Source organism: Erythrolamprus reginae, chromosome 2, assembly GCF_031021105.1.
Source record: "Erythrolamprus reginae isolate rEryReg1 chromosome 2, rEryReg1.hap1, whole genome shotgun sequence".
NCBI lineage: Eukaryota > Metazoa > Chordata > Lepidosauria > Squamata > Dipsadidae > Erythrolamprus > Erythrolamprus reginae.
This window is the reverse complement of record NC_091951.1, coordinates 16605355-16622915: the sequence shown is the minus strand read 5'-3', so window position 1 is coordinate 16622915 and position 17561 is coordinate 16605355. Positions and strand designations below refer to the sequence as shown.

Genomic DNA, 17561 nt, shown 5'->3' with positions numbered 1-17561 from the left:
TTAACCACTCCAAACTTGACTGTAAAAAATATGACTTCAGTAACCGAGTTGTCGAAGCGTGGAACTCATTATCGGACTCCATAGTGTCATCCCCAAACCCCCAACACTTTACCATTAGATTATCTACGGTTGACCTATCCAGAGGTCAGTAAGGGGTGAGTACAAGTGCACTAGAGTGCCTTCCGTCCCCTGTCCTATTGCCCTCCAATATCTCCTATACCTTTCTTTTATTCCTATCTCTCTTCTTCTATTCTTTCATTGATATGTTCTATTACTATATCTTCTTTTCTATTCTTTCTTAGATATATTTTACTATGAGTATCTCCTCTATAACCTTCTTCATGTATTTTACTATGTGTATATATATATATATACCCACTAAAACCCTCATTGTGTATTGGACAAAATAAATAAATAAATAAATAAAAAGATTGAAGGGCAAATGAAAACACCTTGTGTTTTGGGTGAGAACTGTAGACTTTTGCTGAAAATGAAGGTTCTGTAATTCAGCACAGGAAGATTGACTTACTTGATGAAAGTTGTTGAAGGACTTCTGTTGAAGCTTAAGGATTGAAATGCAGCCTTAATTGCAGCGATTGTGATGCTAACGGAATAATCTCCTGGCTTGTAATAGTTCTCTGGGTCTACTTCACCCTGTTCCAAAGTCAGGAGACATTTGGCTTTGTGCATCCTGCAAGCTCCCCATGGCCACAGAAGCAGTGCAAAGAGAAGCAGCAGCACCATGACTTGTATTCCTGATGGAGTCTTATTTTTGCACTTACATTTTTAATAAAAAGGATGAGAAGAAAGAGGAAGAAACCAAAATCTCTTCCAAGCCAGAAGCTTTAGATACTGCCCAAGTTCAGTCTAGGGAAATGAACATAGTTCCTCCTTTCCCGAAACCAATCCTAGATTATCTCTCTGTGTCCAGAGTCACTGATGGACTCAGCATTGTGACTCCACTCAACATTACTTTTGAATCTGATACCATCACCAAAATGTTTTCTGACATATTTGTGGTAAATTTTCTGAAAATTTGCAGAAAGGTCTCCGAGGACCTAGCATACAGACAAGAAATAAATTACTGTGATTTAAATAATTGCAAGAGAGAGAGAAAGAGATAGAGAGCGAAGTGTCCCCTCTCTGAACCTTGAACATGTCAAGAGGGAGGTGCTCAAATGGACAATTATGAGATGTGGCTCCAAACTCCAAACTCTCTGGCTGTAACACTGCCAATGACCTCTGTTAAAGCTGAGTGTCAGATAACTCTAAGAAGAAGCCAGGAGGCAGCTTGCATAAAATATAGCTGTTCATTTAAGAACTATGGTTAAAACAGTAACAACGGAGCTAAGGTTGACAACTTCCTTATTTGTGGGAAAAACTGTGGTGGTGGTGGGGAGACCAATAAACTATCCAAGTCTCCTACATGCTAGCTGATTAGGTTCAACCAATCAGGCAGCTGCCAGGGCAGTTAAGACAGGATTCAACACCCTTCCCACCTTAACGCGCACAACCAAGACTTACAAAGAGAGATTGCGGGAACTGGGCATGGATAGCCTTGAGAAAAGGAGGGTCAGAGGGGACATGATAGCTGTATATAGGTATATGAGGGGTTGCCACAGAGAGGAGGGGGTCACTCTATTCTCCAGAGTACCAGAGGGCCGAACGAGGAACAATCGCTGAGATTCAACCTAGAAGTAAGGAAGAACTTCCTGACGGTCAGAGCCATCAACCATTGGAACAACCTGCCTGCGGAGGTTGTGAACTCCCCAACTCTGGACACTTTCAAGAGGAGATTGGACTGCCACTTGACTGGGGTGCTTTAGGATTCCTGCTCAGGCAGGGGGTTGGACTTGATGACCTGCATGGTCCTTTTTAACTCTAACAATAAAGAAAAAATAAATAAATAAATAAAGATGTAGTCCTTCAAATAGGCGAGGCTCCACCGGCTCCAGTCAGACCTTTTCAGAACTGGAGCTGGAGTTGATGGAGGAAAAGATCAAAGGGCGCTGCTCTCACCCTAAGCCTGGCTGACAAGAACCTCCATACTGGTAGGCGAGACCGGCGCTTTTGGAACCACCCTAACAAGGTCAAAGTCCTGGTGGAGATGGGATGAGCAAAGGCGCAATCAGAAAGCTGACTGGAGTAAGTGAAGGTGGCATACTAGGAGGTTGAGTGGTATCAGGTATGTGGCGGCGAAGCTAGTTTATGTGCTGTCATCAGGTTTGACCATCCTCTAACAGAACCTTGTAGGAACAGGGTCCTGTTGTTTGAGAGATGTGTCCAAGGATCCACTTAGGTCCAGTTCAATGCAAACACGGGATCCCCAAGTTGTAAGAAGTGGTCTACCTGCAGGGTTGTTGTAAGTCCACATACCCGAGGTGGAGATAATTGAGTATAGTTCTTAAGTGTCATCCAATTAGAAGTTCAATGGGACTTAGGCCTGTAGTCTGGCACAGAGTTGTACGCTGGGCAAATAGGTAGGTGGTTAAGGTAGCCTGCCAATTAGATGTGCCCAATCAACTTATGGACTCTTTGGCAGACCTCATGGCCCTTTCTACTAATCCATTGGCAGCAGGGTGAGCAGGGGCTGTTTTATCATAACACATCCCCATCTGAGCTAGATAAGCATTGAACCCAGAGGAAGTAAACTGTGGTCCATTATCTGTAACTAATACATCAGGAATGCCATGTGTGGCAAAGATAGAATCCAGGATTTGGATAATGGACTTGGATGTAGTAGAGGGCATTCAGGCTAGCTTTACCCATTTAGAATATGAATCTAACAATATCAGAAAGGTTTGGTCGTGGAAGGGGCCTGCCATAGGTAGACGAGACCAGAGGGCTTTAGCAGATTCCCACTCTAAAATAGGAGCAGCCAGAGAGCTTGGCCTAGACAATTGGCATGGCCTACACTTATTAACTCACTTTTCTATTTGTTCATACATCCTAGGCCACCAGGTATAGCTGTGTGCAAACGCTTTCCTTAGTACTATGCCTGGATGAGCCCTGTGGAGGCATTGGAGTATGTTGGTTCTAAGACTGGGGGTACCACCACCCTATGCCCCCAGAGCAAGCATCCCTTCATCCCTGTTAATTCATGTCTTCTGTTAAAGAAATCTGGAGTATACAGGAAGGACCATCCCCTACGCACCCAGTCCAAAACCTGCAGAAGGACAGGGTCCTCGCAGACTTAGATGCTGTATGAGAAGTGATAAAAGGCAAGGACAACTCGTCCACAAGTAAAATAGAGGCTGCCAGTGCTTGATCCTGAATGGACCTTGGCAATGGGCATCTGCTTAAAGCATGGTTCTCCTCCTACCTCTCTGGTCGGTCGCAGTCAGTGTTAGTGGGGGATTAGAGGTCGACCTCTAGGTTTCTCCCTTGTGGGGTGCCTCAGGGGTCGGTCCTCTCCCCCCTGCTATTTAATATCTACATGAAACCGCTGGGTGAGATCATCCAAGGGCATGGGGTGAGGTATCATCAGTATGCGGATGATACCCAGTTGTACATCTCCACCCCATGTCCAGTCAACGAAGCAGTGGAAGTGATGTGCCGGTGCCTGGAGGCTGTTGGGATCTGGATGGGTGTCAACAGATTCAAACTCAACCCAGATAAGACGGAGTGGCTGTGTGTCCTGCCTCCCAGGGACAATTCCATCTGTCCATCCATAACCCTGGGGGGGGAATTATTGACCCCCCCAGAGAGGGTCCGCAACTTGGGCGTCCTCCTCGATCCACGGCTCACATTAGAGAAACATCTTTCAGCTGTGGCGAGGGGGGCGTTTGCCCAGGTTCGCCTGGTGCACCAGTTGCGGCCCTATCTGGACCGGGACTCACTGCTCACAGTCACTCATGCCCTCATCACCTCGAGGTTCGACTACTGTAATGCTCTCTACATGGAGCTACCTTCGAAAAGTGTTCGGAAACTTCAGATCGTGCAGAATGCAGCTGCGAGAGCAATCATGGGCTTTCCAAGATATGCCCATGTCACACCAACACTCCGCAGTCTGCATTGGTTGCCGATCAATTTCCGGGCACAATTCAAAGTGTTGGTTATGACCTATAAAGCCCTTCATGGCATCGGACCAGAATACCTCCGGGACCGCCTTCTGCCGCACGAATCCCAGTGACCGGTTAGGTCCCACAGAGTTGGCCTTCTCCGGGTCCCGTTGACTAAACAATGTCATTTAGCAGGACCCAGGAGAAGAGCCTTCTCTGTGGCGGCCCCGACCTTCTGGAACCAGCTCCCCCCAGAGATTAGAACTGCCCCCACCCTCCTTGCCTTTCGTAAAGTTCTTAAGACCCATCTCTGCTGTCAGGCATGGGTGAATTGACACAGCTCCCCCGGGCCTATACAGTTTATACATGGAACGTTTGTGTGTGCGTTTGCTTTTAATAATGGGGTTTTTAGTGTTTTTTAAATTATTAGATTTGTTTTTACATTGTTCTTGTTATTGTTGTGAGCCGCCCCGAGTCTACGGAGAGGGGCGGCATACAAATCTAATAAATAAATAAATAAATAAATAAATAAAATCTGCTTGGCCCATTTGCCAGCCTGGATGGTAATGGAGGGTATATGAACAAGAGGCCATAAACGCCAACCAGCAGGACATCCTAAGAGGACATTAGGGATCTGCCTAGGAGGGGCTTATGGTCAGTCAGCAGATGAAAATGCCACCATAAAGATGATCATGGAACTTCTTTATGCATGTGAGAGCCTCGCAGTCAAGCTGGCTATAGTTGCTTTTCGCCTGAGACAGCGTGTGAGGAAAAAAAGCCAGTGGTGTCTCTGAGCCATTTGGGAGGATGTGAATTAATAATGCTCCTAACCCGTATGGGGAGGCATCACAGAGTAACACAAGGGGGAGGCTGTCACCACATTGACCAAGGACAGCTTCAGAAGGTAAAAGCTATTTAACTGTTCTAAAAGCAGTCTCCTCTGCTGAACCCCAATGCCATTAAGTGCGGTTGTCTAAAAGTCTATGAAGAGGTTCAGCCAGGGTGACCTTGTGCGTTAAAAATACTGAATAAAAATTGAGGGGAATTACAATGGGAGTTTCCCACCTACCATGGTCAATGCGCTGTATTACACTTTGAGAAATTAACTTGTCCAATTCGAGGTCTACTTTAGGCATTAGAGCTAATGGGACTAATCGATCTGCGGGACAGATCCAGCCTGCCAAATCCATTAATCTGGCCCATGTGGGACCATGATGCTGCCCAGGCCACATCACCACACCCACCAGCTCCCACCCTTCAGCCAAGTGCAGGACTTATGCTTGAGAGGTCTGGCAGAATGGTGCTGGGTGGCAGTGGAGGCCAAACAACGGTAAAGCAGAGGCCCCAGAAAGCATCCACATGTCCTGTTTTTGGCCGTCAGAGTGCTTTTTTTGGGGGGGGGGGGGCAAAAACAGTCCACACTTTTGCCAACCTAGGAAAGAACACAAAGATTTACAAGGGACTTCAGTCCAGTATTGCTCCCCTGGTGGGTGTGTGGAAACCAAAGGAATTACACAGTGCAATACTTTGTGGAGGCAGCTTTGCTCAAACTGGGGTGGTGTTGGTGTTTCAGCTGATACAAACATCTCCTGATTGCTTCTTCATGGATCAAGGGGAGATCTTTGATTGCTTGGAAGATCAATTTTCTCTGGCAATGGTAAGGTAATTTGAGTTTGGGAGAGATTTCAGGCTTGGAATGAGAATCAATCAGGAATCAAGTAACCTCACTCCCTTCTATGGGTGGGTGTTCAAAGAAACCACCCTGTTCTCATTTCTATTTCTCTCCTCACAGGTGATGTGGAGTTAGTTAAATTGGGGAAGTAACCCACCCCTGACCCAAACTGCTATCATATGACTGCTGGGCCAGGCCAAAACTGAGTTCATTATACCCAATGGAATTTGAGCCAAGAATCACACTGGGAGAAGAAATTGGGGTTCAGTACTTTATTTATGCACAGAAGTAATAATCAAAACCTATGATCCATGTCCCAATCAAGTGCATTTGATGATATTTAGCCAACTGTTTTTATATCTTAAAATTAGATATACAGATTAGAATTCTGTGATGTTTCATTATGATTCTTTCTTTCTTTCTTTCTTTCTTTCTTTCTTTCTTTATTTATTTATTTATTTATTTATTTATTTATGCCACCCATCTTCACTACAGAGTGACCTTAGGTAGCTGAAAGATTGTGAACCATGTCTCAATCCAGTAGTTTTTATATCTTAAAAAACCAGCAAGCTATTTTTATGTCTTAAAACCATATATACACATCACAATTCCTTGATATGTTATCACTTGTACTTGATTATTCATTTATTTGTTTGTTTGTGCCACTCAGTGATGGGCTCCTATGGGAACGGTCAGGAGCGTAGTTGCGGTAGCAAAATTTGGAGCTCCACCCCAGAGCACCCTATTTGTACTGAAAGACGTTGAAACAAAATGCATAAGCCACGCCCACAGTGTAGTAGTAAAAATTTTGGTAGCCCATCACTGGTGCCACTCATTTCCCCTACAATGTGGCTCTGGGTAGCTTACAGGCTATAAATCAAGTAAGAAATAGTTAAAAGATTTAAGCAACACAGAATTAGAATATTATGACAAACCAAGCAAAGAGAGCAAAGAATTGGAAGTGATGGGGATGAAGTCTTCTTACCCCACAAGTCAGCTACAGCATTGAGCATCCCCAAAGTCAGGTTTGATACCCTTCCGGAAGACCAAAAGGGAAGGGAAAGTTCTCATGTCCAAGGTAGAATGTTCCATAGGGATGGGACACAGTGGAAAAGGCTCTCCTGCTTGATACTCTTGGCTTCAAGTCCTTAGCAGACACTGTACATAGTCAGCCACTTCCACTGGTGTAAGCGGGCAAGTTTGTCCCATCAGGGAGCAATGGCTCCTCATATACCCTGGAGCTATGTCATGTAATAAAAATGTTGCACATGCAATACTGGGAGCTCCCAGCATGGTGCATGCCATTGCATTCTGCACCAGCTGCAGCTTCCAAACACTCTTGAAGGGTAGTCCCATATATAATGCATTGCAGTAATCCTTAATTAGTAGTAGACACTTAATTAGTTCTCCTCATCTAGATGTGGATTGTTTAAATATGCTAATGACTGTTTTTATCTCCAGATCTCATTTGGGACAGTCTTGACCACAAATCCCTATGTTACCTTTCCTTGTTCCAGTAATGGACTCACTTATAAAATTATTCAGCAGAATTACAAATCCACAATTGGCTAGCTATACTAACACTTCATAAAACTGAAGCTAATTCATGGGTGTCTTGCAAAAAACTCTTCATCATTTGCTTTAAAAATTAATAGTACAGTGCCTATTTAATTTCTATTTCATTTTGACATCAAATGTTCCTTTGTATTCAGATCAGGTCTTAAGAAAATAATGTAAGATTTGGGAATAAAAATGAAGCCTAACAGGCTGGCACTGGAGGCCAAGATGGAGAAGATCTGCACAGCCACCATGTACTTCCCCTTGGTACTAAGATAAGTGGGTACAAAGGATACCCAGACACTGCAGAAGACCAGCATGCTGAAGGTGATGAGCTTGGCTTCATTGAAGGCCCCAGGTAGATTCCTGGAAAAGAATGCCACCAGAAAGCAGATGACAGCCAGGAAACCCATGTAGCCTAGGGCAAGGTAGAACATGGTAACAGAACCTTCATTACATTGAAGAATGATTTCCCCAGACTGTGAGTATGTGTCCAAATCAGGAAATGGGGGTGAAGTGCCCAGCCAGATGCTGCAGACAACAACTTGGACACCTGAACAAGAAAGGATGATGGAGTTGGGCAAGCTCTTCCCCAGCCACCTCTGCATTTTACTCCCTGGTTTTGTGGCCAAGAATGCTAACACCACAATGATTGTTTTGGCCAAGACAGTAGAAATGGCAACTGAGAAGATGTTGCTGAAGGCTGCTTGTCGAAGAAGGCAGGTGGCTTTCATTGGCCGACCTATAAATAGGAAGGAGATCAAGAAGCAAAGCAGTAGGGCAATGAGGAGGATGTAGGAGAGATCCCGATTATTGGCTTTGACTATAGGAGTTTCTTGGAATTTAATGAAGATTCCCAAGACTAATCCCGTTACCAAAGCCAGAAATAAGGCAAGAGAAGCTAGGGTGATCCCCAAATTTTCTTGATATGATAGGAATGTTTTGATTTTAGGTATACAATCATCTCTGTTGATATTTGGATAGCGATTTGCTGGACATTTGGTACATTTTTCAGCATCTGAAAAGAGTGAGATTAACATTTATTTTTCTTCTGGTTGTAGATTCAGATTTTTCTATCTAGATAGCAATTTTCCTGACTGGCGAAATTCCCTATATGTTTATGCTCCCATCCATGTCAGAAGGAAGGGAGGAAGCACTTCTGTCCTGGTGCTTCTTGACCTCTTAGCGGCTTTCGATACCATCAACTATGGTATCCTTCTGGAGGGGTTGCTCCGGCTGGAGGGGTTGGGAGTGGGAGGCACTGTTCTTCAGTGGTACTCCTCCTACCTCTCCGGTCGGTCGCAGTTGGTGTTAGTGGGGGGTAAGAGGTCGACCTCTAGACTTCTCCCTTGTGGAGTGCCTCAGGGGTCGGTCCTCTCCCCCCTGCTATTCAATATCGACATGAAACAGCTGGGCGAGATCATCCAAGGCCATGGGGTGAGGTATCATCAATATGCTGATGATACTCAGTTGTACATCTCCACCCCATGTCCAGTCAACAAAGCAGTGGAAGTGGTGTGCTGGTATCTGGAGGCTGTTGGGGTCTGGGTGGGTGTCAACAGACTCAACCGCAACCCTGATAAGACGGAGTGGCTGTGGGTTTTGCCTCACAAGGACAATTCCATCTGTCTGTCCATCACCATGGGGGGGGGAATTACTGACCCTCTCAGAGAGGGTCCACAACTTGGGCGTCCTCCTCAAACCACAGCTTACATTAGAGAACCACCTTTCAGCTGTGGTGAGGGGAGCGTTTGCCCAGTCACGCATGCCCTCATCATCTCGAGGTTCGACTACTGTAATGCTCTCTATATGGGGCTACCTTTGAAGAGTGTTCGGAAACTTCACATCGTGCAGAATGCAGCTGTGAGAGAAATCATTGGCTTCCCTAGGTACGCCCATGTTTCACCAACACTCCGCAGTCTGCATTGGTTGCTGATCAGTTTCTGGTCACAATTCAAAGTGTTATGACCTATAAAGCCCTCCCTGGCATCGGACCAGAATATCTCCAGGACCGCCTTCTGCCGCACGAATCCCAGCGACCAGTTAGGTCCCACAGAGTTGGACTTCTCCGGGTCCTGTCGACTAAACAATGTCGCCTGGGAGGACCCAGGGGAAGAGCCTTTTCTGTGGCGGCCCTGACCCTCTGGAACCAGCTCCCCCCTGAGATTAGGATTGACCCCACCCTCCTTGCCTTTCGTAAGCTCCTTAAGACCCACCTCTGTCGTCAGGCATGGGGGAATTGAGACATCTTCCCCAGGCCTATATAATTTATGTATGGTATGTTGTGTGTATGTTTTTTAAATTATGGGTTTTTAGCTCTTTGAAATGTTAGATTTGTATTTTACATTGCTCTTTGTTATTGCTGTGAGCCGCCCCGAGTCTACAAATTTAATAAATAATAATAATAAGGGAGGTGGGAGAGAAGGAAGGAAAAACCAGGGTTGGACCTAAAGGTGGACCTGGAGGTGGGTTCCTCCCGGTTCTAACCAGTTCTTTAGAACCATTAATAAACAAGTGGTGCTGTCATGGAGCCGGTTCTGTTGGTGACAGTTTATGGGGCCTGCCATCTTGTTTTTGGTTTTGTGCATGCACAGAAGATAATTTTGTTTTTGGCACTGTGCATGTATACGAATATGCAAAGCACACACAAACACCTGTGTGGCATGGCTATGTGGTGTATGAGGAAGCCAACCAATGTTGAGGTAACTTAGACCCCAACCCTGGGTGGACCTGTTAAATAAATGCATCCAGCTTTTTAGTCATGCAGTATTAGATGCAAAGGGAAGGGAAGGAAATGGAAGGGAGGGAAAGGAGGGAAAGGAGGGGAGGGAGGGAAGGGAGGGAAGGGTAAGAAAATCTCTATTACTCCAAGAAAATGTCAAGAAAAATTGAGAGAGATTGATCAATAAAGAAAATGAAGAGCAGGAAATGTTGTGTCACTCCTAAAGCAAAGTTAACATTGATCCACTGTTTTTTATAATGTGCTCACAATTTAAATTCCAAGATTATTTCTTATCACTCATTATGTATTCATATTAATAATATTAAAAGATTTTTCTTAAAGAAAAACTTTTTATGAACAAAATCAGGAGCTACGTTCTTCTCAAATGTCTATCTTTTTTTTCTGGTGTCACCCACCTTCCATGGCGGAGATGGTTCCTTCTCCACAAGGATGACAATCATAGCAGCAGATGGGCATCCCTTCCCGAGGCACCTTCTTGAATCCAGGACGGCAGCTTTCCCCACACCTGGAAGGAGGCAGGGGCTGAGGAGCAGAACATTGTCAAGGAAAGAAGAATTTAGTGATCTCAGGTTTAAGGACTAGCTGTGACTAATTATAAATTCATCAAACACATGATTGAATATTACATCTCTACTTCTCTTTCCTTCTGATATTTAATACACACCGCAGATTTAGTCTTTCAAATTATATTTAAATGTTAGATTTATCAAGGAAATATTGAATGGACTTTTTTTTATGGCCACCTGAATAAGAAGTTTCCATTGTTGACAGCCTAGATGAGTTTACATGAATATTCAAAGCAAGTCCCCTCCCGTCCCATGTTGTTGTACTTACAGTGGAACAAAAATAAACATTAGTCCCACCTTATCCAGCATTTCCATCTCTGTGATACTCTTTTGATCAATGGAAAATTTCAAATTCCGGGAAGTCAGTTTTTCTAGACTACCAGATTGAATTGCCATGAAAAGATTTGTTTGGGAAAACAACCCAGTTCATAATGTCCAGGTCAGCTGTCAGATCTCCCTTTTCATCCAAATATACTCCTTCTATTGAGTGATTGTGAAACTGAGAGCCTTGAAGGAAGGAATGAAACTGAAATACAAAGGAAAAGAAGAATTTAGAAAGGACATTAGGCATTCATTGAAAATACCCCTTCCTCTATGCTGGGAAGGATCTGGATAGGTCTCCCTCAGTCTTCAAATACCAGGCTCTATTTTGTTTCCAACTTGTTTAAGAAAGTATCAATAAACATAGGAATAATAATAATATGGGCAGGAGCCTTGAAATCTGGTCATGTTCCTCTTCACAATGCTTTATCACAGAAATGCTTATATACAATACCTCTAAAGGCAAACAAACAATTGTTTCTTCATTCTTATTATCCTAAAATTAATCTACAAATATTAAAATAAAAAGCAAATTTCAGCTATACAGCTTTTCCTTTAATCTGAGACATATTTTGTAATGTTCCACGTTTTATATAACTACTTCCACAACTGAGTTGGGGAGTTCCACACTTCCTACTTTCCCATATTGTTCTCCTCTGAAGACCAGTGATTTATCATGGGATTGATCACCGATAATCCAAATATATCAGTCCACATTATCTTTATTTCTGCTAAAATATTCCTTCCATCCCCTGTCCTTAATGTTCTCTATTTTACTAGTTGCATATATTTAAATATTATTATTTCTAATACTCCTTTCCCCCCCAATTTTTGACTTTTACTAGTATCATGTATTTTAATTTTATCATATCTTCACACACTTGACAAAACAAACAAACAAATAAATAAAATAAATAAAATTATCTAGTTATCTCCAACAGTCTAATGTGTGCTACCACCAGGGGTGGGAGTCAGCCTATTCAGTCCGGATTGGGCAAGGCAGTTGCTCCAATGATCAGCCGAGAGCGAATCAGTTCACCCGAACCATCAACTGGGCGCACCTGACTGCTTCTGTGCTATGCCTACCTATATTTCATTCATTTGAAGTCCAGCTGATAGGCACAGCAGAGCGGATTGCCGCGCCTCAGCTGTTTCATTAACTGGGGCTAGTAGAAGTTAATTTTTAAGGGTGTTTTCAAATGTATTGTGCCTGTGTGCTCAACGAACTGGTTGTTAAACCGGTTGAATCCAATCACTGGATACCACACTCTTATCAGTGCGAGATAAAAGGATGCCTGAACAATCATGATATCAAGTACTCATTTTGAAGGACATAAAAATCAAACAGGAAGCTATTGCCAAAACAAGGATCAAAGGAAATGGAAAGGAAATAGAAGGTTCATATTATATTGGAGTCAACTTTCAAGATAATTGCTTCAACCGCAACAACACAAGAGCACGCAACAGATTCAAACTTAATATTAACCGCTCCAAACTTGACTGTAAAAAATATGACTTTAACAATCGAGTTGTCGAAGCGTGGAACTCATTACCGGACTCAATAGTGTCAACCCTTAACCCCCAACATTTCTCCCTTAGACTATCCATGATTGACCTCTCCAGGTTCCTAAGAGGTCAGTAAGGGGCGTACATAAGTGCACTAGCCTGCCTTTCATCCCCTGTCCAATTGTATTTCCTTTATCTCATATATCATATATATTTTCTTCCTTTCATATATCTTCTCCTCTATTTTTACATATTATCTTTATATATATTACTTCATGTCTATTCTCTTCCATATATATTGTGTATTGGACAAATGAACGAATAAAGAAATAAATAAATAAAAAATTAATTTTTCAGAATAAGTAACCAAGGCATTCACTTCAACAACTGATTCCCACGGGCAGAAAGAACACATTAATGGAAAAGAAATACCTGCCATGCCTTCACTCTTGGAGCTTCCACCTTCACCCCTCTGTTCCTCGCTGATCTCTTGAATGTAGATATATGAGCTGAATTTAAGGACCTTCCCAAAGCCCAGATAGTATTGGAAATAAGGTAGCTGTCTAGAGCCAGGACCTGATTGATCTCCCTTTTACTCAGAGACTCCCATTCTTTTTTCTGTCTGCACCGTGTCCAAACTTTCACTGAAAAGGCATCCTTAGTGGATGAGCATGTAAACATTTTCTCCAAAAAGTTAACCGTGGATGTGACAATCATCACAAAATCATCATAATTTGTGCATTTGCTTTTCTTTATCAGAAAAGAAAAAATGCCAGCAAGATGTTTCAAGGAATTGACACTAAACTTAAAATCAAGACTGAGATCCCATTGAGCTGTTGCGATCCAGACTTTATCTATAACATGTTTCTGAATATGTTGAAGTCCGCCTTGTATAATTACCATTCCTGTTGTGAATGAATTAGTCTCTGAACCATAAACAAAGACATTGACTTTTCTCCACTTATAAAATTGTTGTAACTTTATATTCATTTCAGCAACATTTAGTGAAAAACTTTGATATATAACTGCACAAATACCATTGCTTAACATCAAAGAAGACATTGTCCTCATTAATCTATCCCCCTGGTCTGTTTTTGGAGCAACAAGACCAACCAAGGTCCATCTGAAATGAAGTAGCAGTTGGACAATCCCTGGATATTGGGCTCCTTCAGCAGGGAGCATTGGGTAGAAGAAAGGAAACTGAGTTTTATCCTTCAGAATCTGGGAAGCAAAACTGTAACTGATCTGAAAGGAATGGAAGATGGTGGAACTTTAAATGAAACAAGCAAAAATTATTTCCTTTCATTTTTCTAATAAATCTTTGCTGTTCATTTACAGCAAAGGAGCTCTGATTGAAAGTTTCATGATTGCAAAAAGTCTAAAAAAAGACACACCTGGGGATTTTGTAGGTACCCAGCATGGTTGAAATCTGGATGGAAATACCAGTCTCAGCCTCTTCCATAACAGCCACTGTGTTTCTCTGCCTTCCACACCTGTAGTTGGGGACATTGGCTTTCCCGTCTGAAAGCAGGTCCATCAAAGGATCTGAAGTCATTTCCACCTTGAAGTAATTTTCATAGATATTATAACCCAATGTAATATTGTGTAAGAGATGGCTATTCTGATTGACATCCTCGATGGCAAATAGGAAGGGCACAAATTTCCAATAAAATTTGGGTGATGATCTGCGATTAAAAACACATTGATGAAAATGCCATTTAACTTTTCCCCGTGATAACAGTTTTCAACCAATCAGTCAATTGTTCCAAAAAATTGCAACATTCCAAAATATTATCATAGAAAAGAAGAAAAACAGTAGAAAATTATGGATCGTGCAGTATTTCAAACTTGCTTAAATGAACACCTCTTCAATTTTATGTATTGATTTTCAAGTATTTATTTCAATATTTGATAGACTGTTATCTCTCTCTTAATAAAATGATTGAGGTACCCATATGGCTAAAAAGACCTATTTATTGGTATATTAATATACTTTGGTATATTAATAATATTTTTGAAGTCAGATCAACAATTTAGACAAATGGCTCCTCCATGGATAGCTTTCAGGAGTTTGTATAGGCCAGATTAGCCTCTCCACCTCTGTGGGAGAGTAAAGTTTGAATGCTTAATTAATGAACTGTTATTGTAGCTGTTTTGTTTTTGTTGTTTCAGGGGCAGGTTTATTTCTATTTTTTCTTTTAATTAAAAGCCACTCAGAATCACATAGCCTATGAACTGCATATGTAAATAAGCAAATAAACCAACCAATATAATATTTCATTTTAAAAAATCGATATTCTATGGCATGAACTCCTGAATGATAATCAGAGATGTTTACATAATCCATGAATGCCTATTTTCTTAACTCGGACTTTTTTTATCCAGTGGAAGAACAATTTTGGAATTATCTCATCTATAATGCAGAGGAAAAAAGTCAGCCACCCCAAGTCTTCGGAGAAAGGCGGCATACAAATCTAATATATAATAATAATCCCTCTTTGTTTCACTAGGGAGTGAAATCTCTGCCCACAGTCTAATTCTTCTGATAGAATGGGAAGAAAAGTGGATAGGGGAAATTATTTTGATTGTCTTCTGCTATGTGAAGGCTTGAAATGAGCTTCCTCAACAGCAGTGTGCAATTGGCAATTCAAACTAGAATCAGATGCTTGGAACAACTTCCAGCAGACGTGGTTGGTAAATCCACAGTAACTGAATTTAAACATGCCTGGGATAAACATATATCCATCCAAAGATAAAATACAGGAAATAGTATAAGAGCAGACTAGATGGACCATGAGGTCTTTTTCTGCCGTCAATCTTATGTGTTTATATGTTTCTTTTGAAGTAAGTAAGTAAATGGGACAGCCGTGAACTCTGTTTCTGAGTGGTCTAACACATGGCAACTCCAAATCTCAACTAGCAAATGCTCTGCCCTACACATTGGGAAGAAGAATCTGAACTCCAAATACGAACTGAATAATCAAATTATTACAGATAACCCCCACTCGGTTAAAGACCTCGGTATACTAATAACAAGACTTAAGTGCCAAAGCCCACTGCAACAACATAGCCAAGAAGGCTTCAAGAGTTGTAAACTTAATCCTACGTAAGTTTTGCTCTGGCAATCTCACACTACTTACCAGAGCTTACAAAACTTTTGCCAGACCCATCCTCGAATACATCTCATCTTTTTGGAAACCATATCGCATCTCAAACATTAACACCCATGAAAATGTCCAAAGATATTTCACCAGAAGAGCCCTTCATTCCTCCACTCGAAATAGAATATCCTACGAGACTAGACTTCCAATCCTGGGCCTAGAAAACTTAGAACTAAGACGCCTTAAACAAGATCTAAGTATTGCCCACAAGATCATATGCTGCAATGTCCTGCCTGTCGGCAACTACTTCAGTTTCAACCACAACAACACAAGAGCACACAACAGATTTAAACTTAATATTAACCGCTCCAAACTTGACTGTAAAAAATATGACTTCAGTAACCGAGTTGTCGAAGCGCGGAACTCATTACTGGACTCCCAAGTGTCATCCCCAAACCCCCAACACTTTACCATTAGATTATCTACGGTTGACCTATCCAGAGGTCAGTAAGGGGCGAGTACAAGTGCACTAGAGTGCCTTCCATCCCCTGTCCTATGGCCCTCCTATATCTCCTATACCTTTCTTTTATTCCTATCTCTCTTCTTCTATTCTTTCATTGATATGTTCCATTACTATATCTTCTTTTCTATTCTTTCTTAGATATATTTTACTATGAGTGTCTCCTCTATAACCTTCTTCATGTATTTTACTATGTGTGTATATATATATATACCCACTAAAACCCTCATTGTGTATTGGACAAAATAAATAAATAAATAAATAAATAAATAAATAAATAAATAAAAAGATTGAAGGGCAAATGAAAACACCTTGTGTTTTGGGTGAGAACTGTAGACTTTCGAAGGTTCTGTAATTCAGCGCAGGAAGATTGACTTACATGACGAAAGTTGTTGAAGGACTTCTATTGAAGCTTAAGGATTGAAATGCAGCCTTAATTGCAGCGATTGTGATGCTAATGAAATAATCTCCTGGCTTGTAAAAGTTATGTGGGTCCACTTCACCCTGTTCCAAAGTCAGGAGTCATTTGGCTTTGTGCATCCTGCAAGCTCCCCATGGCCACAGAAGCAGTGCAAAGAGAAGCAGCAGCACCATGACTTGTATTCCTGATGGAGTCTTATTTTTGCACTTACATTTTTAATAAAAAGGATGAGAAGAAAAAGAGGAAGAAATCAAAATCTCTTCCAAGCCAGAAGCTTTAGATACTGCCCAAGTTCAGTCTAGGGAAATGAACATAGTTCCTCCTTTCCCGAAACCAATCCTAGATTATCTCTCTGTGTCCAGAGCCACTGATGGACTCAGCATTGTGACTCCACTCAACATTACTTTTGAATCTGATACCATCACCAAAATGTTTTCTGACATATTTGTGCTAAATTTTCTGAAAATTTGCAGAAAGGTCTCCGAGGACCTAGCATACAGACAAGAAATAAATTACTGTGATTTAAATAATTGCAAGAGAGAGAGAAAGAGATAGAGAGAGTGAAGTGTCACCTCTCTGAACCTTGAACATGTCAAGAGGGAGGTGCTGAAATGGACAATTATGAGATGTGGCTCCAAACTCCGAACTCTCTGGCTGTAACACTGCCAATGACCTCTGTTAAAGCTGAGTGTCAGATAACTCTAAGAAGAAGCCAGGAGGCAGCTTGCATAAAATATAGCTGTTCATTTAGGAACTATGGATAAAACAGTAGCAACGGAGCTAAAGTTGACAACTTCCTTATTTATGGGAAAAACTGTGGAGGTGGGGGGAGACCAATAAACTAGTCTCCTACATGCTGGCTGATTAAGTTCAACCAATCAGGCAGCAACCAGGGCAGTTAAGACAGGATTCAACACCCTTCCCACCTTAACGCGCACAGATGTAGTCCTTCAAATAGGCGAGGCTCCACCGGCTCCAGCCAGACCTTTTCAGAACTGGCGCTGGAGTTGATGGAGGAATAGATCAAAGGTCGCTGCTCTCGCCCTAAGTCAGGCTGACAAGAACCTCCATACTTGGAGGCGAGACCGGCGCTGGTAGAACCACCCTATCAGGTAAAAGTGCTGGTGGAGATGGAATGAGCAAAGGCGCAATC

The 17561-nt window shown here is 42.1% G+C and overlaps 1 pseudogene; it reads right to left on the bottom strand.

Moving 5' to 3' along the window:
* Positions 1 to 7352: 7352 nt before the first annotated feature.
* Positions 7353 to 13921, bottom strand: LOC139158332 (vomeronasal type-2 receptor 26-like; annotated as a pseudogene).
* Between the last annotated feature and the right edge of the window lie 3640 nt (positions 13922 to 17561).